Source organism: Oryctolagus cuniculus, chromosome 3 (genome assembly GCF_964237555.1).
Source record: "Oryctolagus cuniculus chromosome 3, mOryCun1.1, whole genome shotgun sequence".
In the NCBI taxonomy this organism is placed as follows: Eukaryota; Metazoa; Chordata; class Mammalia; order Lagomorpha; family Leporidae; genus Oryctolagus; species Oryctolagus cuniculus.
This window is the reverse complement of record NC_091434.1, coordinates 61,867,894-61,892,388: the sequence shown is the minus strand read 5'-3', so window position 1 is coordinate 61,892,388 and position 24,495 is coordinate 61,867,894. Positions and strand designations below refer to the sequence as shown.

The following is a 24,495-nucleotide window of genomic DNA, read 5'->3' as shown; positions in this document are numbered from 1 at the left end:
TAGCTAAGACCTGGAACCAACCTAAGTGCCCATCAACGGTAGACTGGATAAAGAAATTATGGGATATGTACTCTTTAGAATACTATACCGCAGTAAGAAACAACGAAATCCAGTCATTTGCAACAAAATGGAGGAATCTGGAACACATCATGCTGAGTGAAATAAGCCAGTCCCAAAGGGACAAATACTATATGTTCTCCCTGATCGGTGACGACTGACTGAACACCAAGAGGGAAACCTGTTGGAGTGAGGTGGACACTATGGGAAACGGTGGCTTGATCAGCATAGCCCTGACTGTTAATGAACAACTTAATACATTATCCCTCTTAGCAGTTTTTTTATCTGTTCTACTTAATATGACTGGTTTAGATCTGCAATTGATGCACAGTTATTCTTAAGTGTTGAAAATTAACTGAAATGTGATCCCTGTTGAACATGGTGGTGGGAATGGGAGAGGGAAGAGATGTATAATTTGGGACATGCTCAGGCTGACTTGCCCCAAGTGGTGGAGTTGGAAGCATACCAGGGGATTCCAATTCAATCCCATCGAGGTGGCATGTACCAATGCCATCTCACTGTTCCAGGTGATCAGTTTCAGTTCACAGTTGGTCATGGTGGAGGGACTGGGAGTCAAAGGGAGCACATAGACAAGTCTAGTACCTGCTAACGCTAACCGATGGAGTAAATAAAGGGGAGAGTGATCCAACATGGGAAGTGAGATACTCAGCAGACTCATAGAATGGCAGATGTCCTAAATAGCACTCTGGCCTCAGAATCAGCCCTAAAGGCATTCGGATCTGGCTGAAAAGCTCATGAGAGTGTTTCAGGCATGGAAACCCAAGACACTCTGGCAAAAGATCTCTGCGAGTGAGATCCCAGTGGAAAGAACAGGTCATCAAAGAAGGAGGTACCTTTCTCTGAAGGGAGGAGAGAACCTCCACTTTGACTAGGACCTTGTCTAAACAAGATAAGAGTCGGAGAACTCAGAGGGCTTCCATAGCCTTGGAAACTCATGACTGGAGCATAGGGAGATTACTGATGCCATAGACAGGAGTGTCAATTGGTAAAGTCAACAACAGGAGTCACTGTGCACTTACTCCTCATGTAGGATCTCTGTCCTTAATGTGCTGTACATTGAGATTTAATGCTATAACGAGTACTCAAACAATATATTTCACTTTGTGTTTCTATGGGGGTGCAAACTGTTGAAATCCTTACTTAATGCATACTAAACTGATCCTCTGTAAAAAAAAAAAAAAAAAGGAAATTATCAATTCCCAACTTGACTCTCACTGGTGTGGGGAGCAATCCGGACTAGACTGAGTTACTGGAATTAAGACTTATTCTATGCATCTGCTCTCCCACAATATGGCGCTGGGAGAGAAGTAAACAGCTTCCGCACAGCTGCCTCCAGTTCAACCAATTAACTGTAGGACTTGCTCCTGATTGGAGAGCAGCGTACTCAGCCGAGTTGGGATTGGCGGAGGAGGACTATAAAGGAGGAGAGAGACGGCATGCACCAGAAACATCTATGGGGAACATCTAAGGGAACCCGTGCAGCCCCCGAGAGAACCGGCCGGTGGTGTGCCGCTCCCCTGCGGAAGTGGGGAATGTGGCCAGGGGGAACTGCCCTTCCACGGAGGTGGAAGGGATAGTAGCCAACCCGGGAAGAACCAGCAGCAAACCCGGGGAGGGCCGAGCAGACAGAAAGAACAGCGCAGGGTCCTGTGTTGCTCCTCCACGAAGAGGGGGAGCGACATAATGGTGCCGTGACTCGGATAGGAAACCTAGAACGGATAGAAAACTTAGGAGGGAAGAAACGTGACTCGGATAGAAAACCTAGGACGGATAGGAAACCTAGCTTGGATAGGAAACCTAGGACGGATAGCAAACTTAGGAGGGAAGAAACGGGAAGAACTAGGGAAAATATCGGAGAGAGAGACTAGCAAACAGCCTAGGGAAAAGCCGGACGAAAGAGGTGCCGGAGGAAGCTGTTGAAAGCCTAGGCATAGACTCGGATACAGACTACGGGGGGAAGCTGGGAGAAATCTCTAAGGTCGAAAGCGAAAGTGAAAGCTAGAACAAACAGACTCGGATGCGGACTGTGGGGAGAGGCCAGGAGAAATGAGGGAGGAATATCGTTGGAGGAAAGCTTGGGGAAACATACCGGGTAGAGAAAAATGTTAGGGAAATTGAAGCCGCGGGGGGCAGGCCAAGGCGGAAACGAAAGCCACTTTGGGGTTCTCAAGTTAGCCCGGGAATAGGGGGCGAAAAGTTGAAACCAGAAGCTGAGACGTAAGCCAGATTGGGATCCATCTGATTAGCCCGGGGAGCAAAGGACGGGAAGCCAGATCGTGGGGCGGAGACGTACGCTGGGTTGAATTCGCCAGGCTAGCCCGGGGAACTTAGATTGAATGCTAGTGGCGGACACGTGAGCTACGCTGTGTTACTCGCGGAAGCCGCCGCGTGCAGAGAGAGCACGGGGCGTGAATAGATAGGGAACGGTGGCGTAGGCCGTGGTTCAGACGCGAAAGGGTTAAGCGTGGAGACCGCGGAGCGCGCAAAGCCGAGCCGCGCAAAGCCGGGAAGCTGCGCAGATGAGAGAGGCGCGTGGGCTGAAGCGGCGCAGAGCCGGGAACCCGCCGGCGGGGCGAGGTGCCGGAAAGCTGCGGGGATAAGAGAAACAGAAGTTTAGAAGTAAAAGAGAAATAGGAATGTTGGCAGACAGAAGTAAAATGGGAGAAATAGAAATGCCCGGAGATAGAGAAATAGAGAAAAATAAGGCCTCCCCTCAACATGCCAATTAGGAGGCTTGGATTCGGTCTGCCTGATTTAAGGCGGTAAGCGCCAGCAAAGCTCGACCAGAGTATGAGCTGCAGGTCACCGAAGATAGGCACGAACCAACACTAATAAGTCTCCCCCACAATAAGGCAATGAGAAGGCTTGGATTCGGTTTGCCTGATAGGTTTTGTAAACACCTGCAGGCAGTTCTAGCAGAGCAGAGCATGCGCTGCAGGGCACCGAACACAGGCACGCATCAGCGCCTAAAAACCTCCTCACAACATGGCGAAGAGAGGACCCGGATTCGGTTTTCCTGATTGATAGGACTTGTAAGAGCCTGTGGCAACTCTAGCAAGGAGAGCAGAGTGTGTGCCGCGGGACACCGAAGACAGGCGCGTATCAACGCTAAAAAATAAAAAGAAAGGGGGATCTGTGGGGAGCAATCCGGACTAGACTGAGTTACTGGAATTAAGACTTATTCTATGCATCTGCTCTCCCACAATATGGCGCTGGGAGAGAAGTAAACAGCTTCCGCACAGCTGCCTCCAGTTCAACCAATTAACTGTAGGACTTGCTCCTGATTGGAGAGCAGCGTACTCAGCCGAGTTGGGATTGGCGGAGGAGGACTATAAAGGAGGAGAGAGACGGCATGCACCAGAAACATCTATGGGGAACATCTAAGGGAACCCGTGCAGCCCCCGAGAGAACCGGCCGGTGGTGTGCCGCTCCCCTGCGGAAGTGGGGAATGTGGCCAGGGGGAACTGCCCTTCCACGGAGGTGGAAGGGATAGTAGCCAACCCGGGAAGAACCAGCAGCAAACCCGGGGAGGGCCGAGCAGACAGAAAGAACAGCGCAGGGTCCTGTGTTGCTCCTCCACGAAGAGGGGGAGCGACAACTGGGATTAAACATGACAATAGGTCTGCTCTGATTTCATCATCATTTAAAAAAAATCATCTATTATTTTTCACTTTATGTTTCTGTGTGGGAGCAAACTGTTGAAATCCATACTTGATGTATACTAAGCTGATCTTCTGTATATTAAGATAATCGAAAATGAATCTTGATGTGAATGGAAGGGGAGAGGGAGTGGGAAAGGGGAGGGTTGTGGGTGGGAGGGACGGTATGGGGGGGAAGCCATTGTAATCCATAAGTCGTACTTTGGAAATTTATATGCATTAAATAAAAGTTTAAAAAAAAAATGATAAACTGGCATTCAAATGAGACTTTTGAAGTTGTGAACAATCCATGTAAAGAGAATCAAAAGATAAGCCACAGAATAGGAAAAAATATTTGCAAACCTCATATCTAATAATCAACTAGTATTTAGAAAATAAAAAGAATGCTCTGAATAGTAAAAACAAAATAAAAATCCAATTCAAATAGAAAATGGGCAAAAAGACACGAACAAATATTTCACCAGAGAGGAAATGTAGAAGACAGATAAGCACAGGAAAATAAGTTCAACATCATTAGCCACCAAAAAAATGCAAATTAAAACCACACTGGGGGCCAGCGCCGTGGCTCACTTGGTTAATCCTCCGCCTGCAGCACCAGCATCCCATATGGGTGCCGGGTTCTAGTCCTGGTTGCTCCTCTTCCAGTCCAGCTCTCTGCTGTGGCCTGTGAGGGCAGTGGAGGATGGCCCAAGTGTTTGGGCCCCTGCACTCACTTGGGAGACCAGGAGGAAGCACCCGGCTCCTGGCTTCGGATCGGCGCAGAGCACCAGCCATAGCAGCCATTTGGGGGGTGAACCAACGGAAGGAAGACCTTTCTCTGGCTCTATTTCTGTCTAACTCTGCCTGCCAAAAAAAAATTAAAACCACATTGAGATATCACTACACATCTATCGAAAGTTAAAGAGTCAAAACCCAAATGTTACCAGGGATGTAAAACAACTGGATCATTCATTGTCTAGTCTTCTAGTGTGATCAGGCACCAGCTGGGGTGTTCTGAACAAAGAAATCCATGTTCATACATCTAAAGACTAGTAGTGTGAGATCAAGGGGCCAGCAGATTTGGTTTCTTCTGGGGCCTCTGCCTTCAGATGGTCAGCTTCTCCCTGTGTCCTCACATGGTTTTTCCTCTATACATCCCTACTGCCTCTTTTCTGTATCCAAAGTTCCTCTTCTTTTAAGGACAGCAGCCAGATGGCTGAGGACCAACTTACAGGCCTAACTGCACCTCGAGTCACCTATTTGAAGGCTCTATCTCCAAATTCAGTCACTTTCTTGAAGTACTGGAGGTTAGGTACCCAATACATCAACTTTGGATGAGACTTAATTCCATCTATATTATTCATATACTGTTAGAATTTAAAATGTACAGCCACTCTGGAACACATTATGGACACTTAACAAAAAGAAGACCATACGTGCCACAAATCATACAACCCAGCAAGTGCGCTCTTGAATATCCATCCCAGAAAAATGAAAAGTCAAATTCACAAAAAAATCTATATATGAATATTTATACATGAATAGCATAGCTTTAGACATAGTAGCCAAAAGCTGGAAAAAGCCTAGCTGTCCCTCAATGTCTGAATACACTGTGGTAGGGGCTGGCATTGTAGCACAGAGGATGAGCACCAATTCAAGTCCCAGCTGCTCCACTTTCAATCCAGCTCCCTGCTAATGCACCTGGGAAAGCTGCAGAAGATGGCCCAAGTGTTTGTGCCCCTACACCCATGTGGGAGACCCAGATGAAGCTCATGGCTCCTGGCTTTGGCCTGGCCAAACCCTGGCCATTATGGTCACCTGGGGAGTGAGCCAGCAGATAGAAAACCTCTTTCTTTCTCTCTGCTTCCCTCTCTCTGTAACTCTGACTTCTGAATAAATAAATAAATCTTTAAAAAAAAAAAAAAACCTACAGCATAGAAACAGAATAATCTATGCATGAATTTCCTCAGAATTACACAGAATGAAAGAAGCCAACCTCAAAGGGATACACGCTCTAAGATCCCATTCACAGCCCTCCTAAAAGCAAAATTACAGAATGGAGAACAGAATAAAGGCTACTGGATATTAAGGAGAATGAGAATGAATGAGAAGGGAGAGTATATGGCTACAAAAAGAAACTCTGCCTTGCTATAGATGAGTAGAAAACCTCACTGAAACCTCTTTTGCACTTTATAATAGTTGGATGATCTGAAATAAAGCAGACAAATCATGAAGATAACATAGGGGTGGAGGGAGAGATATCAACCATGTAGACAGACTGATGAAGCAGAGCCAGGTTCTAAACTAAGCCACACTTCTCATGGCTCCAAACCCAGTGCCTCCCTTCAGGCTGTGCTCCACGCTCAAATGTCATTCAGTGCAACAATGCACTGTCTGGTATGATCCTGCACATGAGACGTGCTGCAGACTGAATGTTTGTGTCCCCCTAAAATTTATACATTGAAATCCTAACCCCAAAATAAAAGTATTAAGAGATGAGGCCTGGGGCCAGCACCGTGGCACACTAGGTTAATCCTCCACCTGCAGTGCCAGCATCACATATGGGTGCCAGTTCAAGTCCCAGCTCCTCCACTTCCCATCCAGCTCCCTGCTAATGCACCTAGCTAGGAAAGAAGAGGAAGATGGCCCAAGTCCTCAGGTCCCTGTACCCATATGGGAGACCTGGATGAAGCGCTTGGCTTCAGCAGGGCTTGGCCCCAGCCAATGTGGCCACTTGGGGAGTGAACCAGTAGATGGAGACCTTTCTCTCTTTGCCTCTTCTTCTTCTGCCTTTCAAATAAATAAATCTTAAAAAAAAAAAAAAAAAGAAAGAAAGAAAGAAAGGAATTCCTGTAGAACTCCCTTGTCCCTTCTGTCATGTAAAGAACCAGCAAGAAAGCAGCCACCTGTGAACCAAGAAGCAGACCCTCAGCAGACACCAAAATAGCCAGCACCCTAATTTCAGACTTCACAGACTACTGAACTCGGAAAACTAAAACATTCATCTTTTCATTTGATTATTGTTTATAGTATTTGACTATTTCCTTGTCTGGGCTATGGTCTTTTTAATTTTTATTTGTTAAATTCTTTATTTAGTAGAGCCATTAAAGCTTTGATTATAATGTAAATTTAAAATGTCATCTCAGCAAAATCATAAATAAAATATTAAGTTTAAAAAATTTATGTTGTTTCTAAACAACCAAAAATATGGTATTTTGTTTTAGTGGTCTGAATGGACTAAAAATAGCAACAGAATATTAAACTATCTCTTATTCCAATACTGAGGCCAGTGGAAGGAATAATGAAAAAAGCAGTAATTATCTGCTTCAATGATTCATACTAAGGTGTAAGTAACTGATAGGCTTCAACAGTCTAACAATGTACAAAAGCAATCTAACACAAATGCCATTTCAACAGAAACCGTATGTTTAGGAAAGAATTAATCACAATCTAAATGTTGTCTGCTTAACTCAAACGCCCTAAAACATCCACTCACTTTCTTTCTAATCTTGTAGTTCTCAAGTATTTCAAAAGTAGGATATAAATCCTATACTACTAAATATAGAAAGTAGCTTTTGTATCACCAAAACTCAAGATGTACTCCCAATAGGAGGAACTATTTAGACTAAAACATTTATTTGTCTGTAAGTAAATATAACCTAAGGCCTACCATAAACCCTAAAAATCCATGTTTGTCTTCTGAGCTCCTTTAAGCTCCCCTTTCCCTTATCTTTTCAGTTCTCTACCTGATCCTTGTATCTCTTGCCCAAGGAGTCTGGTGTCTCCAACTTCTCCTATCAAAACAGAAAAACACTTGAAGACTGAACAGCTTTTTAAACAAACTTATTTTGTATTTGAAGGCAGCTAGGTGGAGTTTTTGGCTATAGGTCTGGCTAGGTTTAACTGAGGGAACAGGGTATTCTTTGTTATTTTATTTTTCTGAGTCCACTAGAAAAACTGCTTTAGTACTTTTACCAAACCTGGAAGATTCTATACAGAAAGGAAACAGGTTACCTAAGCTCTCCTTTCTTTGGCCAGTCTTTTAACCTCACACTCCAAGAACCCAGATTCATTTCATAGTATCTACTTGCTTCTCCTGGTTTGATATCCCTTTCCTTTTTTCAACATAGTGAATGAGTTTTTTTCTTTTAATTCTGGCTCCCTCCCCTCCAGTGTTCTTGTCGCCTCCATCCTGAAAGGGGTAAATGAACTCTGATCATGTGGATGGAGCAGGCCTAGGATGCATGTGTGGGCAGGCTGCCTTCCCAGACTCCCAAATCAGAAACTCAAACTCAAGGGAAGAGCAAAGCCATCTCCACCACTGCTACCCCATCCCTGATAAAAACATCACGCAGCCTTTTCATTTTTTACAGTGGGGGCAAGGAAGGCTGGGGACTGAGGTTTGGCAAGGGACAAAGTTTAATGATAACATCAAGCAGCACACATCAGAAAAAAACTACTGACTGGCAACAATCAGACACACTAGAGAACACAACGGGAAAGAAAAACTTCTAAAGTTGGATGTAATGCTAATTACAATTATATATGCAAACTGATTTTACTTCATGCCGAAATATTTTGCAAAATGATAAGGATGTATATCATAAAAGATGTGTCAGACCAATTCTGTTTGAGCTTTACTTTGATATAACTGAAACCTTTCCTCCCAACCCCTACCCCTGCAGCTTCCTTGTTTGGGGTTGCAAATGTAGCACCCTGATTGCTTTCAAAGTTTTTTTTTTTTTAAAGGTTTATTCATTTACTTGAAAGTCAGAGTTACACAGAGAGAGAAAGAGAGGCAGAGAGAGAGAGATGTCTTCCATCTGCTGGTTCACTCCCCAGTTGGCCGCACTGGCTGGAGCTGCGCCGATCCAAAGCCAGATGCCCCTTCCAGGTCTCCCATGCAAGTGCAGGGGCCCAAGGACTTGAGCTACCTTCCACTACTTTCCCAGGCCACAGCAGAGATCTGGATCAGAAAAGGAGCAGCCAGCACTCAAACCAGCGCCCATATGGAATGCCAGCACTGCAGGAAGCGGCCTCACCCACTAGATCACAGCGCTGGCCCCTAGCCCTTTTCAGACCTGGTTTCTGTAGTAATGTTCCTCAAACATCTTTATCACTTCCCGGTCAGCTGATGAAGCACAAGTGGATTCATAATAAACAGCATCAAAATCTAAGCTCATATATGGCTCAGTGAAAAGATGCCCAAATTAGTTCATAATAAAAGGAAAACACCAATAAATTGGCAAAGATCAAATAAACTTAATAGCTCACCAAATACAGAAACACAGGTATTCTCATATGTTCCTAGTGAATGTACAAAATATAACCTCCATGGGGGTAAATTTGTCAATAACTATCAAAATTACACAAGTACCTTTAATACCCCATTTCTAGGAATTATCTTACAGTTGTGCCACCTGCCTCCACCACTGGGTGTGAAATAACATGTAGAAGAATTGACTACAATATTATTGTAATGAAAAAATTTTAATAATAAAAATTTAATAGCAAACACTTACCTAGCACTTAGTATAGTTCAATAAATACTCCCAACAACAAATTTTTTAAAACATAAGAAAGAAAAATTTCACAACAATCTTATGAGACAGCTTCTATAAACATCCTCACTGTAAAGATGGAGGTACTAAGTGGCCAAGTAAAAGTAGCGCAAGGTCTCATTGCTAGCATGGTACCAGGATTTGAACTTAGGCAGTATAGCTCTAAAGCTTGTTTTCTTAACTGTTGTAAGATACTAAACTACCAAAATATGTATCAACAGAGGAACAGTTACAATAAAATAAATGGTACATCTACCTAAATGAATACTAAACTTCTTTTTAAAAATTTTTTAGTTCTCCTTTTCACTTTGAGGATATGTTAAAATTAGTGACTCTCTTCCAAAACACAGTATAAAAAGGGAAAAGTAGTAACTACACAACAGAGAAACCCACTAAACACCACAGCAGTCAAGCGATCTAAGTTAACATTACCAGTGATGTCACATAAATTATCGGCACTCCCCGAGTGATATGGTGAGAAAGACAACTCAGCCTCATGGTATTACTTTCAAACATCTGCAGTCCCATCATAATCATGAGAAAAACACCAGACAAAAATTGAGAGATATTCTATAAAACAGCTGACCAAAACTACTCAAAACTGCCAAGGCCATCATAAACAAGACTGAGAACCTGTCAGAGGAGTCCAAGTAGATGTGACAACTAAATGCAATCTAGAATCTGGGTGGATCCCAGAATAGAAAAACAAGCAACGAGAATGAAAAATTGGTGATATCCAAGTAAAGTCTAAAGTTTGGTTAACAGTAACATACCAAAGCTGGCTTCTTAGTTTTGAAAAATGTACTTCAGTAAGATGTCAGGGGAACTGAAGCTGGGTGAGATGTATATGCGAAATCTTTGTACTATTTTCCCAACTTTCCTGTAAATCTAAAATTGCTGCAAAGCAAAAAATTTATTTTAAAACATAAGCAAGCCTGTCAAAGATAAAACCCTCTAACAAATAAAAAAAGTAATATGCAGGAAGTGTTAGGATACGGAAGAAGCAGTATTGCATAGGGATTAAAGAATCATTTGTACTGAAAGGATGGGAAAGATGTATGTATTCATAAAATATTTCTGGAAGAATATGTAACACTCTGATAACACAGGTTGACTCTGGACAACAGAATTCAGCAGCTAAGGAATGGGAATAAAAGTGTTTCTCTTATACCTTTTATTTTATCCTCTTATACCTCTTAAATTTTGAAATATGTGAATATATTATATACTCAAAAATAATTAACTCTTGGAATGACAAGGACCTGAACTAAGACAAACACTGTGGAAATAATGATGGCGCTTACTCAGAAAAAATATTTAGGGGATTAAAAGACATAATCTAATCTCAATCTGCTTGTTAAGGCTTCCCAAACCCTCTTTTTCACTTTTTACTCCAACCTTATTCTTCCTTAATACACTACAGACATTGTATTTTAGCTGAACCAGTCTGACTGCCAATCCCACAGTTACCAGCTCTTTCCTCAAATCCACATCTCTCCCTGCAAACCTGAGCTCTAAACTTAAAAGCCACCCACCTACTGTGCTATTTAGCATCCTGTATATTTTATCTACAGCAGGAACAGCTAATACAAGCATTCATGTCATCATTACTCCTACCCATGACAGCAAACACCACTCAATAATCATAGTACCCTTTCTCACTGAAGCCAGATGTTGCCTCCAACAACCTCTCAGTGCAGTGTTCCGAGCAGTCACCACTATGCATCAAAGCTGGCCCCTGAAAGAAAACCTCTTTGCCATATCTGGGCCCTATTACATTTATCTGCTCACTATGACATGTCCCTCTCTGGATTTCATGTACATTTATTTATATTTCTATACTCAATTTTGTTCTGAACAGGATAAAGACATTTAAAAGAACACATGGACTACAAAAAGTTAATGAACTAAAAGCACAGAATGAAGAAAAAAATTGGCGACAAGAAAAAGGTTAAAAACTGTACAACATAAAACCCATCTATCAGCTCCACTGTGGGCCACGAATCTTGATGTGGCTTTCTAGTAGCCATCACAAAGAGGAAACCTCAATCTACCATCCAAGAGATAAAGAGAAAAATACTCAGAAGAAACTATGCTTGGTACTGAGAATGGTCATTTTTATAAGGCAAAAAGAACTGCATATAATGACCACAATACACACAACTTGCAACCTTCAAAGGGTTGGGCATGCCTCAAGAGAGTTCTATGGCCCCTGACCAGAGCCCAGTTCAGTAAAACTGATTTTACAAAGAGCAGGCACAAGCTTTAAGAGCCCTCTGTCCTTTTACTTGGTTTCCTCCTTCATCGCCTCCCTAATTAGATTATAAATTCATTGAAGACAAGAAACATCTATTCTCTTATATACAGCTCCAAGGTGTTTTGCCTTCTGCAAAAGAGCTTTCAATGTCAGTGAGAATTTACCCGATGCAATTCAAGCCTACTCTGATGAAAAAAAAAATCTCTAACCTAACCATGAGAATTTCTACTGCGGAGTCCTAAACCTTCTGTAATAGTACTGAATCCCAATTTAGTTTGTAGTGTCCCAACAGCATTTTTTGTTTTGCACCTCCCTATCACAAAGTTTGCAAAAATACCAAGTCAATATTACTGAATCTGACTGGATAAAATGAATCTCATAAGCAAAAGTTTTTGCAAGCCCTATTAAGGGAAAGGACAATATTACTATCTTTCAAAAATATAATCAATAGCTCTTTAGAAACCAGCTGATAAGGGCAGGTTCATTTTTTAAATGACTGCAAGTTCACCAGAAGTCAATGAATTATAATGCAGATCTTCTCTACTTATTTCAAAGAATATGCAGTTTTTGCAAATGCCAAACTATCAGAAAATTGTACTTTGCAGTTCTTACACACACACACATGCACATGCAACCTTGTATCTTCATCTGGTCAAACTGGACGTACAGCAAAGAGTAAGTAATAAATTATCTACATATCAAATTATGAACACTAAATACTAAAAAACTTAAAATTCCTATTAAACAAAGGCATTAGGACACATTAACAATTCTCTATTTGTATTTCATTAATGGAAATCATTAATAAATAAGTAGACTCACACTATACTGGTTGGGTTTTTTAATACACTTAGTATTTCAGTTGACAGCATGTCCCTCATTTAGTATTCCCTGCACACAGGGACTTGCCCTTTCATCCTCAGGAGGGGACAGTTGTAATGAGTGAAAGAACACAAACAAGACTAACGGGCAAGGGGCCCACTAAATGAACCTTGGAAGATACAAGTCCCACACTTTTGCTTTCTCATTTATTAAAAATGGAAATGAGGGCAGACATTCTGCCTAGCAGTTAAGATGTCCACACCTCATACTGGAGTGCTGGTTTCGATACCCAGCTCCTTTCCTTACTCCATCTGTCAATGCAGATTCTGGGAGCAGCAGTCATGGCTCAAGTAATTGAGTTCCTGTCACCCTTATTGGAGAACCAGATTAAATCCCTGGTTCTGCAGGATTGGAGAGGAGTCCTTGGTTTAGTGGAGTGGAGAGTGCTACTGTACACTCTATCTTGCTGTATGTGTGTGTGTGCGTGCGTTCCTGTGTTCTCAGCCTCTACAAAAAACTGGGAGGGGCTGGAGAGTGGGGAATGGCTATCATCTCTATCTGATGGGATTGTTCAGAGAATTAAATGAGAAAAGGTTTGTAAACTGCCAAGCAGATGCAAAGTTAGGTGCTCAGTGAGTATAAATTCTGTGGCTCTTTCTTATAGGTGTGGAAATGGAAGAATCTGAGTAGTTAGTTGACTCATCCAAGGCCAATGGCAAGTAAGTACAGAACAGACTAAAAAAACTCTGAGTTGGGGCTGACTGTTCTTTCCACTACACCAAGCAGCCTCAAAATAGCAGAACCCAACACCTCCTGTTTGTTACTCTTGGGCACTCATTAATTATCTGAATCTCTAGTTTATGTCAGGCACTATACTGATCTCTTTGCTCCTAACCACCCTAGAAAGTATGTGCTATTATCCATTTTACTGAGAAAAATTAACTTGTCCACAGTCACAAGGCTAAGAAGTGATAATCCAAGATCAATCCAGGTCTGTTTATCCCATTACTTTTCCCTATGACCCTTCCTCAAAAGACTGTATTTTGATGGCACTGTCCACCAAAATCAAACTCTAAATGACCTGGGAAGTTTTGTAGTTCCTTCCCATTTATTAGTAGAAATCACCCCCAGGTCCACCATGCTATCTCCTTAAATTTGTTCCTGTTAGGCTAAAACATAATTATAATAACCAGGAAAATAAATTTATATTTGTATAGTATATTATGATTTATTACTATAATTTTTTCATTTTTATTAGATGCGACTACTGAGCCTTTTCGCCTATTAATTCACATCTCATTTAACACTGTCAAGACCCCTGTAAAGCAGAAATTACTGCCATTTTCTAGATGAGAAGATGGAACATTAAAGAAGTAAGTAACTTGTCTAAGGCTATACACCCAGTAAACTGCAGTGTAGGGCTTGATCTCGTGTCTAAGAGAAAAGCTCATACACATCGGCATGCATTCACTCAATCATTTACCTTACTCATAAAATGTAACAGAAAACAAGCATCAAATACTGACAGTAAAAATGGGAAAAATCAGAATGGCCATCTCAGATCTCATCTGTCCCCCACAGTTGTCGGGTGATTTACAGGACAGACATTTTCAACCATTCCAGAGCACAGAACGAAAGAGCCAAGTTTCCTACTCTTCCTTGGAAGCTGGCTTAATCTTGACACCAATACCAGGCAAGGAGACCAAACTAAAAGGAAATGTAATATGCTTATCCTTTGTGCTTACAGATGCAAAACTTTAAATATGATTAAGTGAAAAACAAAAGGAATACCTGCAGCTGGACTGTATTTGTAAAAATCAAGATGATACACACATGTATATATGCACGGTAGGATACATAAACGCACATCTGTACTCACACATCCAAGCACAAAGAGGTAAGTTAGGAACTTGAGTACAAATGCCAAACTGCTAACAGTGCTGAGCAGAGATGGGCCTGGTCTTAGAAATAAAGAGTGGGGGAGGAAACAAGAAAGGAAGGGAGATTTTCCGCTTTTAACTTAGAAACCCATGTATTATTTGAGCTTTTATAATTAACATGCATCAGATTTGACAATTTAAAAATTTAAGTGAAAAAGCGGGGCCTACATAATCATTTTCTGTATCTCTGCTGTTTAAATAGCACAAACTAATTCTTTTATTCATGCATTAGTCATTCATTCATTTAGCACACACTGGGGATGCAACGGCTATGTGTGAACTACTGTGCTAAAGACTTGGAAAACAAACATGTGCCAGTTACCAAGTACCTGGAGACTATTACAACGGTTATTCCTTTCGTTAAAATACAACGTTAAATTAAGTTAGGGGCAGGCACTGGACCTGGTAGTTAAGCCCCTACAGTGTTTGGTACCTGACCTGACTCAGGCTCCCAACTCCAGTTTCCTGTTGATGCAGGCCCTAGGAAGCAGCACTGATGGCTGAAATACCTGGATTCTTGCCACCTACGTGGCATGACCTGGACTGAGTTCCTAACTTCTCTGTTCAGCCCAGACCAACTCCAGCTATTATAGGCACTTGGGGGGTAACCTCTCTTTCTCTGTCTTGATCTGTTCTCAAATGAATACTTAATAAAAAAAAAGCCCTGTCACATTTAAGAAAAAATTTTATGTCAAAGTTTAGTTTTTGGAATTTATTATTTCTTAAGTCATGTCAAAGATAAATTTTTATTTTTCTGGAATTTATACTGCTTTTACTATAAAAATAATAGCATATAATTTTTATTTTTTTAATTAAGTCCCCATTCAACAAAGGTTAGAGTCCCTGCCATGGGTCAGGCACAATGGTGGACAATGGAAATGCAAAGATGAATTAATAGCATATGGTCCTCTCTGGTGGAGTTGAGAATTTCACATAAATGTTATGTCTCATACAAAGAAATACATTAACACCAAAATAAGCACCTCAGAAATCCAGTATCTGAAGTGAAACTGACAAACTGTCCTCTTTAAAAATAAAAGTTAATTCATTTTAATCCACAACAATCTTAATGTTTATGTAAAATATGAAACTCTTCAATTATTTTACCATCAAAGGGAATAAGTTAATGGAAAAACAGAGAACATTGAGATTGCAGAGGCACAGAAAGTGCAGTGTGCCTAGGAGAACACTAAGTTCTAGGCGCACCTATGCAACGAAGAAAATGTTCCTGGTTTATACCACTCTGACTCTGTTTCCCCACCGGAAGTGTGGATATCACTCCTACCTTATTACAAATGGAAAAAATTACTGATTTGAAAAAGTATGACAAAACCTGGTGAATATATGGCCATGACAACTGCTTCTTTATTGTTTGGTTTGATTTTTTATTTTTTCCCCATGTTGTCACTGATTAACCAAGCAAATTCACAAACATAATTTAACTTTTGCACGCCTCATCAACTGCAAAGAATGCAGGAGGTAGAGGCAGGAGATCAGAGTTCATGTTCAGATCCTACTTTTTACTAACTGTAAGACTAAAAGTACACGCAAATCACTGAATCTCTTTGCACCTTGGTTTCCTAGCAATAAAATAAGGATAAATCTACCTTACAGAATTAATCAAAATATTAAATAGCAAAATAAAGCAAAAAATACAAACTTGTAAACTATTATGGGGCTGTCATCATGGTATAGCGGGGTAAGGTTGCTGCCTGCCACGCCAGCATCCCATATGGGTGTTGTTTGAATTCTGGTTCCACTTCTGATCTAGGTCCCTGCTAATGGCCTGGGAAAAGCAGTGGAAGATGGCCCAAGCGTTTGGGGCCCTGCACCCAAATGAGAGACTTGGAAGACACTCCTGGCTTAGGCCTGGCTCAGACCTGGCCATTGAGGCCATCTGGGGAGTGAACCAGAGGATGGAAGATCTCTCTCTTTGTCTCTCCCTCTCTCCTTCTCTGTAATTCTTACTTTCAAATAAGTAAAAATAATAATAATGCAACTATTATAAATGAAATAGACATTTCTCCAAAAAATATATTCTAATGGCCTGTAAGAACATGAAAAGATGAAATGTAAATGAAAACCACAGGATACCAGTTCAAAGCTACTAACATGGCTATTGCCAAAAAAGACAAACAGTAACAAGTGTTGGTAAGGATGGAAAGAAAATGGAACCCTCATGAATTGCTGGTGAAAACATAAAACAGTTTAGCAGTTCCTCAAAAACTTAGAGGAACCACAGACACAGTAACTCCACACCCCAGTATATTCCCAAATGAAAATATCTACCCACACAAGAACTTGTAAATGAGTGTTTACATTATCCATAATAGCCAAAAAGTGAAAAATCAAATGTCCATCAACTGATGAATGGGTAGATACAATGTGGCACAGGCACAGCATGGAATATTATTCTGCCATTAAAAAGGAATGCACCATCAACCCATGCTAAAATACCGATGGACACTGGAAGCATGAGGCTAAGTGAAAGATGCAAGGGTCACATGTTGTATGATTCCATTTATATGAAATGTCCGAAACCGGCAAAACCACGTAGACAGAAACAGATCAGTGGTTGCCAAGTGCAGGGGAGAGGAAACAGCAGCCAGTGGACACAGGTTTCTTTTCAGGGTGATGAAAATGGTCTTAAATTAGCGCTGATGTTTGCACCGTCTTGTGACTATATGAAAACCACCAACTGTATGCTTTAGAAGAGTGACTTCTATGACACACCAAATTATATCTCAAATAAAACTATTATGGAAGTTTAAGCTTAAGCTACTTTTTATTAGTGAATATCCCTGCTTTTCTCAAGAGGCCACTCCTGTTTCTTGTAACAGCTATAAAAGCTCTTTGAAGTAAGATATTTCACAGATGAACAGTATGTTTAGAGAAGTAAACACTACCTTCTCAGAGAAACTTCCTACAAATCAGATGTAGTATAATTTTACTTCTTCAAAAGAAATGCTCTTTTCAAGGAGTCTGTGCACATGTGATATTTTCTATTTTTTAATTAGCAAATATTTAGCTTTCAGATACCTCATTAGTAAGATCTCCTGTTTAAAGAGTTATTAAGCATCAATGAATTAAAACCCAAGTAGATGTTAGTTTCTCCCCTCTCTTTCTGTCCCCTGCACTCTGCTGATAGATTCCTGGTACTTGACTAGATCCTAATCTGTCTGTCAATGAGTCCTTCCAATCACTACGCCCAGAGGAAAGGACTCTGCGAACTCTTTAAATGTGATCAACTCACTTTTCTAATGTTGGGGAACTTACTAAGGGCAGGCCTGAATTTTTAGGTTAGTCTAGAATGTTGGAATAAATATTCAGCAAAATGATTTCCTGGAATTTGAGAAATAAAAACAATCAATAGAGTTGTGTAATGCTTTCCAGGTCCTTTGGGAATTCTTTCATAGTGTAGTCATGGGGTAAAGACAGGCACCAACTTTTGTCCACAGAAAGTAATAAGTTTAAAGGCTTCCTGGTTCTAGAACAAAGAAGCATTTTCTTGCTCAAAGCAAAAACGAAGGTATCTTCCTTCTATTTAGTATTGTTATACTAAAATAGCACACCCATGAAAGCAGCTAGGTAAGGCCTGACACAGGCTATGTAAACAAAGACGAACTGTTCTTTGGTGGGTTCTGACACCAAGAAATCAGGACTGACCACGCCAACAAAAAGCCCCTTATGGATGAAGATTTTCCCACACGGAGTACTCCGTGTATATTCTGAGGGCTTGCCAAGCCACGCTGGGATGCGCGGTGGGCACGCCTGGCACACACCTAACCTGATGACCTGTCAAGCAGCTGCTATCCAGTTACTCCCAACTTCTGGGGATGTCTGGGTCTCCGGGAGACATGTCAAAACCCTCGGGGCACGCTGCACGGGGCTGTCACACACAGCAGCCCCCAGCCCAGCCCCTGCGTCCCACGCTGAAATCCCACCCGCACCCTCCGGAGCCGGCCACGCTGCGGCTCTTTCCGAACACGAGGCTACCTAAAATATCAAAAATAAACAGAGAGCCATGGATCCCAGCCAACCCATTCCCTCCCTCCCCTTTGTGACTCCGGTAACCTCCCGCAGGCCCGGGGAAGCCAAGCCCCACGCGGCGAGGGAGGCATCCAGGAGCCTGGGCTCAGCCCGGGGGGCCTCGCGCCCGTGTCCCCCACCCACCGGGCAGGACTGGTCACCGGTCACACAAAGGAACCGCCGCGGGCGCTGGACGCGGGGACTCGCCCCGCAGCCGGGCGCCGCGTCTGCTCCCAGCACGCCGGGAGGGCGAGACCCGCTGGAAAATAAGGATTAACGCCCAGACCTGTTGCACGATTCGGGTCCCTTTCACCCCGAAAGGAACAAGGGCGCTCAGGAGGGGAGAAGCGCGCAGCCCCGGCTCTCGGGCTCTGCGGGCCGCTGCCGCTCCCGGGCAGGAGGCGCAAGAAGCAGGGGCGGCCCGCGGGCTCCCACCTCCGGCGCTTTGTCTGCGGAGGCGGCCGGGCGGAGAGCGGGGGCGGCCGCAGGGCAGCGGGGCCGGCAGGCTGGAGGCGCCCCTCCCTCAGCGCGCGGCCCCGCCGCCCCGCGGCCCGCGCCGGCGAAGAAAGCCGGGCCCGCCGCCTCGCGCTCGCCGCCCGGCCGCCGGGCCTGCGCGCTCCTCCCGCCTGGGCCGCCCGGCCGCGAGGCGGGCCACACTCACCTGGCCGGTGCTGGCGCTGGCGCTGGCGGCCGGCGGCTCCGGGGCTTCGGGGAGGACACGGGGACGCTGGCTAGGCGCGGGCGGAGGCGGAGGGCGAGGCGGGAGGAAGGCGGGCTGGGGGGCGGAGCGGGCCTGGGTGGCGGCGGCTCCAGTCACTCGCCGCAAATCGCGTCCCGGCCCCTCCGTGCGTCAGGCGGGGGGCGGCGGCGGCGGCGGCGGCGCGGGTGGCCCGGCGACCTCCCGGCACCCGCGGCCAGACCCGCGTCCGCGCGACCTCGCGCGCGCTCGGGCGGCTGCGGCGCGGCGACCCCGCCCGGCGCGGACAGGGGGCGGGGCGGGAGCCCGGCGGGCGGCTGGGGGCTGGGCGGGAGTGGGGGGGGGGCGCCCACGCTCCGGGTGGTCCCCACCCCTCGCGGAGCGGCCAGCGTCCGGCCGGGAAGGTGGCGGGAGGCGGGGGGAGGGGGAGGGGGTGGTAGAAGGAGTCCTGGGGTCAGGAGCCCTGGGCTTACGAAAGGTCCCGCTGCCCGGCATCCTCGCAGGGTATTTGCTTCCTCTGACCTCATCCTGAGCTACGTGTGTCTTCGAGTGTAGGGTCTCCGACAGCTTCAGAATTCCAACGTCCTCAGCCTCACTTTGTTGGAATTCTTGGCTTCCAGGTACCCAGCGCCAGGAGGTGCCAGGAAGAGGGGGTCTGCTGCGGCGTGGCTGAGTCGGGTGAAGGCGGCGGGGAGGAAAGGGTTGCGGTGTGGACATCGACTGGGCTTTGAGGATCTTCCCATTGGACAGTCCGAAAGGAAGCCACAAATGGGGCTTTCTGATCATGGCTACTTCCCCATGGTTAGCAGCCCTTGGGTTTTTTTCCTCCAAATGGACTAACTTCAGAGACCTCTTCCTCCTCTGAGTGCACAGATCACTTTTATGTCATTTCCTGAACTCGGCCGAGTCACCGCTGATCCACAGAAAATCACAGCCATGTGGTCCCAATCCCAGGCCTTCCATGATACCCACTCTACCACTCCCTTAAATCTCACCGAATTAACCCGGATAAAACCTCGCCAACAGCTGGGCAAGCGAGCTTCTCCCTCCTGAGGTCGTCTGATGTTAAACCCCAAGGATGACTCTTTCCTCTTAATTTCGTGAGGAGCAGTCTGTCCCATACTTTAACCTCTTGGCCACTTTTTACATCAAGCCTTCCTAAGTTAAGTTCTGCTTCCGTTCTCCGGTGGAGAATGCTCCAAAAACACGGAGGCAGCGTGATGCTTCTCTCTTTAGCATCCTTGGGACGCTCTCCACCTCTGAGGGGGAAGCAGGTGCAAGCTCATTTCCACAGAATCTGAAGTGTTTTATAATCTGATCCGCAGGGCTCCTCAGCTCCTTCGCCAGCTACTCCAACGCCACGCCCACGCGGTGCCCACAGATTCTGCAAGCTCCCTCTCTGCCTACAGAATTCTCCGCCTCCGAAGTCCATCCTTGGTTCAGCCTCGTGAGCTCCAGCTATCCTTCAAGGCTCCATTTCTCTCTGGAGTCTTTCCTGATATCCCTCCACTTTGCCATAGCCACGTGTTCACCCGCACCCCAAAAGGAAACACTCTTTTCTCTTTCATACAGCTCTTTGTCCTCTAGGATCATCTTTTTTTTAAAGAATTATTTATTTATTTGAAAGTCAGAGTTACACAGAGAGAGAAGGAGAGGCAGAGAGAGCGAGGTCTCCCATCCACTGGGTCACTCCCCAGTTGGCCACAATGGCACAGCCAATCCGAAGCCAGGAGCTTCTTCCAGGTCTCCCATGTGGGTGCAGGCGCCCAAGCACTTGGACCATCTTCTACTGTTTTCCCAGGCCCTAACAGAGAGCTGGATCAGAAGTGGAGCAGCTAGACCTTGAACCAGTGCCCATATGGGATGCCAGCACCACAGGCGGTGGATTAACCCACTACGCCACAGTGCTGGCCCCTAGGATAATCTTTAACACTTTAACACTTTCTCTCTAGGCTGTGTGTTCCTTAAAGGGATAGAGATTTTGTCTAATTCATTTTCCACTCTCCAGAACATAGCATGGTACTCAGCACAAAGAAGGGTCTCTTCTCCTGTTAGTGAAGTGTTGGAGTCATCATCCAACAAATAGTTTTAAAGAAACCAGATTTTCTTTTCATTTATTTCTTTTCCTTTTTCAATTTATGTGAAAGGCAGAGAGATAAAGAGATGGGCAGACTGCAGACAGAAAGGAATCTCCCACCACCTCCCCAAATACCCTCAACGGCTGGGGAGCCAGGAAGTCTCCCTCATGGGTGGCAGGGACTCAAGTCTTTGAGCCATCACCTGCTGCATCCCAGGGTATGCATTAGCAGGAAGCTGGACTAGGGAGCAGAGCTGGGACTCAAATTCAGGCACTCCAGTACCTTAACTGCTTAGCCAAATGCCTGCCCCAGCGGCAAGTAGATTTGCCAACATCTATTCAACAAGAAGGAAATGCAAACAAATCCACAGTGCCTGCATCCCTTAACGTTCTTAGTATCCTGTCCTTCCTTTCACTGTTATGCGGCCTTCTCTGTTAGCATTTTAAACCTCTCCAAGTACCACTCACATACCCTGCTTATCCTAAGAAAGCAAGAGCATGCTGGACAATCCTTCTTGCTAAATCACAAAAGTATCCCTGCCCTTCCTCTGTCTGTACCCTCTGGCTCCCTACTGTACCGGTTGCTAGATGAGGGATAGCTGCTAAAGCAGAAAGAAAGTGTAGATTGTCAATGCAGGGAATGAGGTTTGGGTGCTGTGTTTTCCATAAGTCCTGAGACAAACAGCTCTGTCATGTAAATTTACGAGGCCTCAATTCTAGAGTTCTTTCAGTTCTATGATTAGTATTTGTTTATTGTGAAAGTAAACATATCCATATGTAATATATATTAGTGTATCTACAAATATAAGGTGAGCATATCCATATATCTTGTCCATGCATCTATGTATATACAAAATGAAGAGACTATCCAATTGTTGCAAAATAGCTGTCCAGCATATGCTTGAAATCCTAACGATACAGAACCTTACCATCTACTGCTTCACAATGATGCTCACCCTCGAATAGTATTGCTGGTCCCCACATTGAATTGAAATGTGTCTCCCTATAAATTTGGTAGGTAGCTATGCTGCTGATAGAAACACCACTGGACCTAAACTCCAAAGTAGTGCAATCAGCTCCCAGCTTTATGGCTTCCTAGCTGTGTGATCTTGCTCAAGCACAAAAACTGCTCCAATTTGAAGCTCTCCATGACATTGGCATAAAAATACAGACCAGTGGAACAAAATAAAGATGCATAAGTAAACCTACACATCTACAGTCAAACTCTGACAGAGGTGCTAAGAAAACACATGGAAACGGGGCTGTGTTTTCTTTCTTTCTTTTTTATTATTTGAGAGACACATAGAGACAGATAGGCATACCGAGGTGTACCATCTACTGGTTCACTCCCCAAATGCCTGCACCAGCCAGGTCTGGACAAGGATGAAGCCAGGACTCTGGAACTCAATCCGGGTCTTTTACATGGATGGCAGGGACCCAAGTACTTGAACCATCACCTACTGCCTCCCAGGGTGCACATTAGCAGGAAGCTGAAATCAGGAGCTGAGCTGAAACTCAGACCCAGGGATTCCAGAAAGAATTGTTGGTGTCTCAGCTAGGCCAAACACTCACCCAAGGACAGTATTCCCAATAACTGATACAGGGAAACTGAATATCCACAGGCAGAATACCCCTCCCCCATCTCTCACCACACACAAAAATCAACTCAAAATGGATTACAGACCTAAATCTAAGACATGAAACTACCAGAAGAAGACATAGTAGAAACGCTTCAGGATGCTGGTATGGGTAAGGATTTTTTCCATCAGATCCCCAAAGGCACAGGCAACAAAAACAAAAATATACAAATGGGACTTCATCAAACTAAAGATCTATACAGCAAAAGGAACAGTAAACAAAGGGAGGAGATAACCTACAGAATAGGAAAAAAATTGCTAGATATAGCTCTGACAGGGGCTTAATAAATAAAATATATAAAGAATGTAAGGAGCCAGCATTGTGGCACAGTGGGCTAAGCCTCCACCTGTGGCACCAGCATCCCATATGGGTGCAGATTCATGTCCTGGCTGCTGCTCTTCCGATCCAACTCTGCCACACCTGGGAAAGCAGTAGATGGCCCAAGTGATTGGGCCTCTGCACCTATATGGGAGACCTAAAGAAGCTCCTAGCTTCTGGCTTTGGATCAGCCCAGCTCCAACCGTTGCAGCCATCTGGAGAGTGAACTAATGGATGGAAGACTTTTCTCTCTGCCTCTCCCTCTCTCTCTCTGTAATTCTGCCTCTCAAATAAATAAATAAAATCTTCTTTAAAAAAAGAATATAAACAACTCAGTAGCAATAATAAAATCCCAATTGGAATTGGACTGGAGATTTAAACAGACATTTCTCAAAAGAAGATATGAAAATTGCAAAAAGTGCATGAAAGTGGCTCTGCCTTACTAATCATCAGGAAAATGCAAATCAAAACTATGTGATATCATCTCCCTCCAGCTAGACTGGCTATTACCAAAAAGGCAAAGGAACACTAGGGGTGTCCAGGATGTGAAGAGTTCTCATGCATACTATTATTAGTGGGAATGTGCATTAGTACAGCCATTGTGGAAAACAGTAGGGAGGTTTCTCAAAAATTGGTACTACTGGGTGATCCAGCAATCCACTATTGGGTATACATCCTAGGGAAATGGACTAAGAGTCTTCCACACTCCCACGTTTATTGTAGCATTCTTGACAAAAGCCAAGATATGGAAAAAGCCTGTAATGTCCATCCACTGAGGAATGGATAAAGAAAATGTGGCACATACACACAGCAGAATACCAACCAGCCATGAAAAGGAGGAAATCTTGTCATTTGTGACAACATGGATGGAAGTGGAGGTCATCATGTTGGGTGAAATAAGCCAAGCACAAAAAGGCCAGTGCTGCATGATCTCACTCACATGTGGAACCTACAGAATTGAGTTTCACAGAAGGTAAGAGTATAGGGGTGATTGCCAGAGGCCAGGGAGAATAGGGAGGAGGAAGAGGGGGAGGAAGCTTTATTAATAGGTCTCGAGTGAAAAGTCAGACAGGAGTAAGGTGTTCTAGTGTTCTATTACTCTGTAGGGTGACCATAGGTAATGATAATGACAATTTACTGTGCATTTCTCTAAAACAGGGAGAACATTGGGAAAAGTAGTTTAGATGTACACTTCCCACATCAGAGTGTCTGACTTGATCCCAGTTCTGGCTCCTGATTCCAGCTTCTGCCAGTGCAGATCCTGGGAGGCAGTGATGATGTCTCAAGAAAATCATCCTCCCCATGTGGGAGCCCTGGATTGCATTCTGGCTCCCGGCTGTGGCCCTAGCCCAGCCTCAGCTTTTGTGGGCATTTGGGGAGTGATACAAGGGCTAGGAGGGAGCTCTTTCTATGTGTGATAATCTCTGTTTCTGTCTGTCT

At 44.2% G+C, this 24,495-nt stretch overlaps 1 protein-coding gene across 5 annotated transcripts in view; it reads right to left on the bottom strand.

Annotated features, from left to right (window-relative positions):
* SESTD1 (SEC14 and spectrin domain containing 1) overlaps positions 1-19,273 on the bottom strand; it is a 153,914-nt gene extending 134,641 nt beyond the window's left edge. Inside the window, exon 1 of one of the 5 annotated variants that reach the window (XM_051848393.2) lies at positions 18,987-19,273. The gene's annotated coding sequence lies outside the window, so the exon portion shown is untranslated. Of the gene's footprint in view, positions 1-10,050; positions 10,170-18,611; positions 18,750-18,986 lie in introns of those variants that run through there. The other 4 variants (XM_051848395.2, XM_051848396.2, XM_051848394.2 and 1 more) reach the window with 4 other exon arrangements.
* Between the last annotated feature and the right edge of the window lie 5,222 nt (positions 19,274-24,495).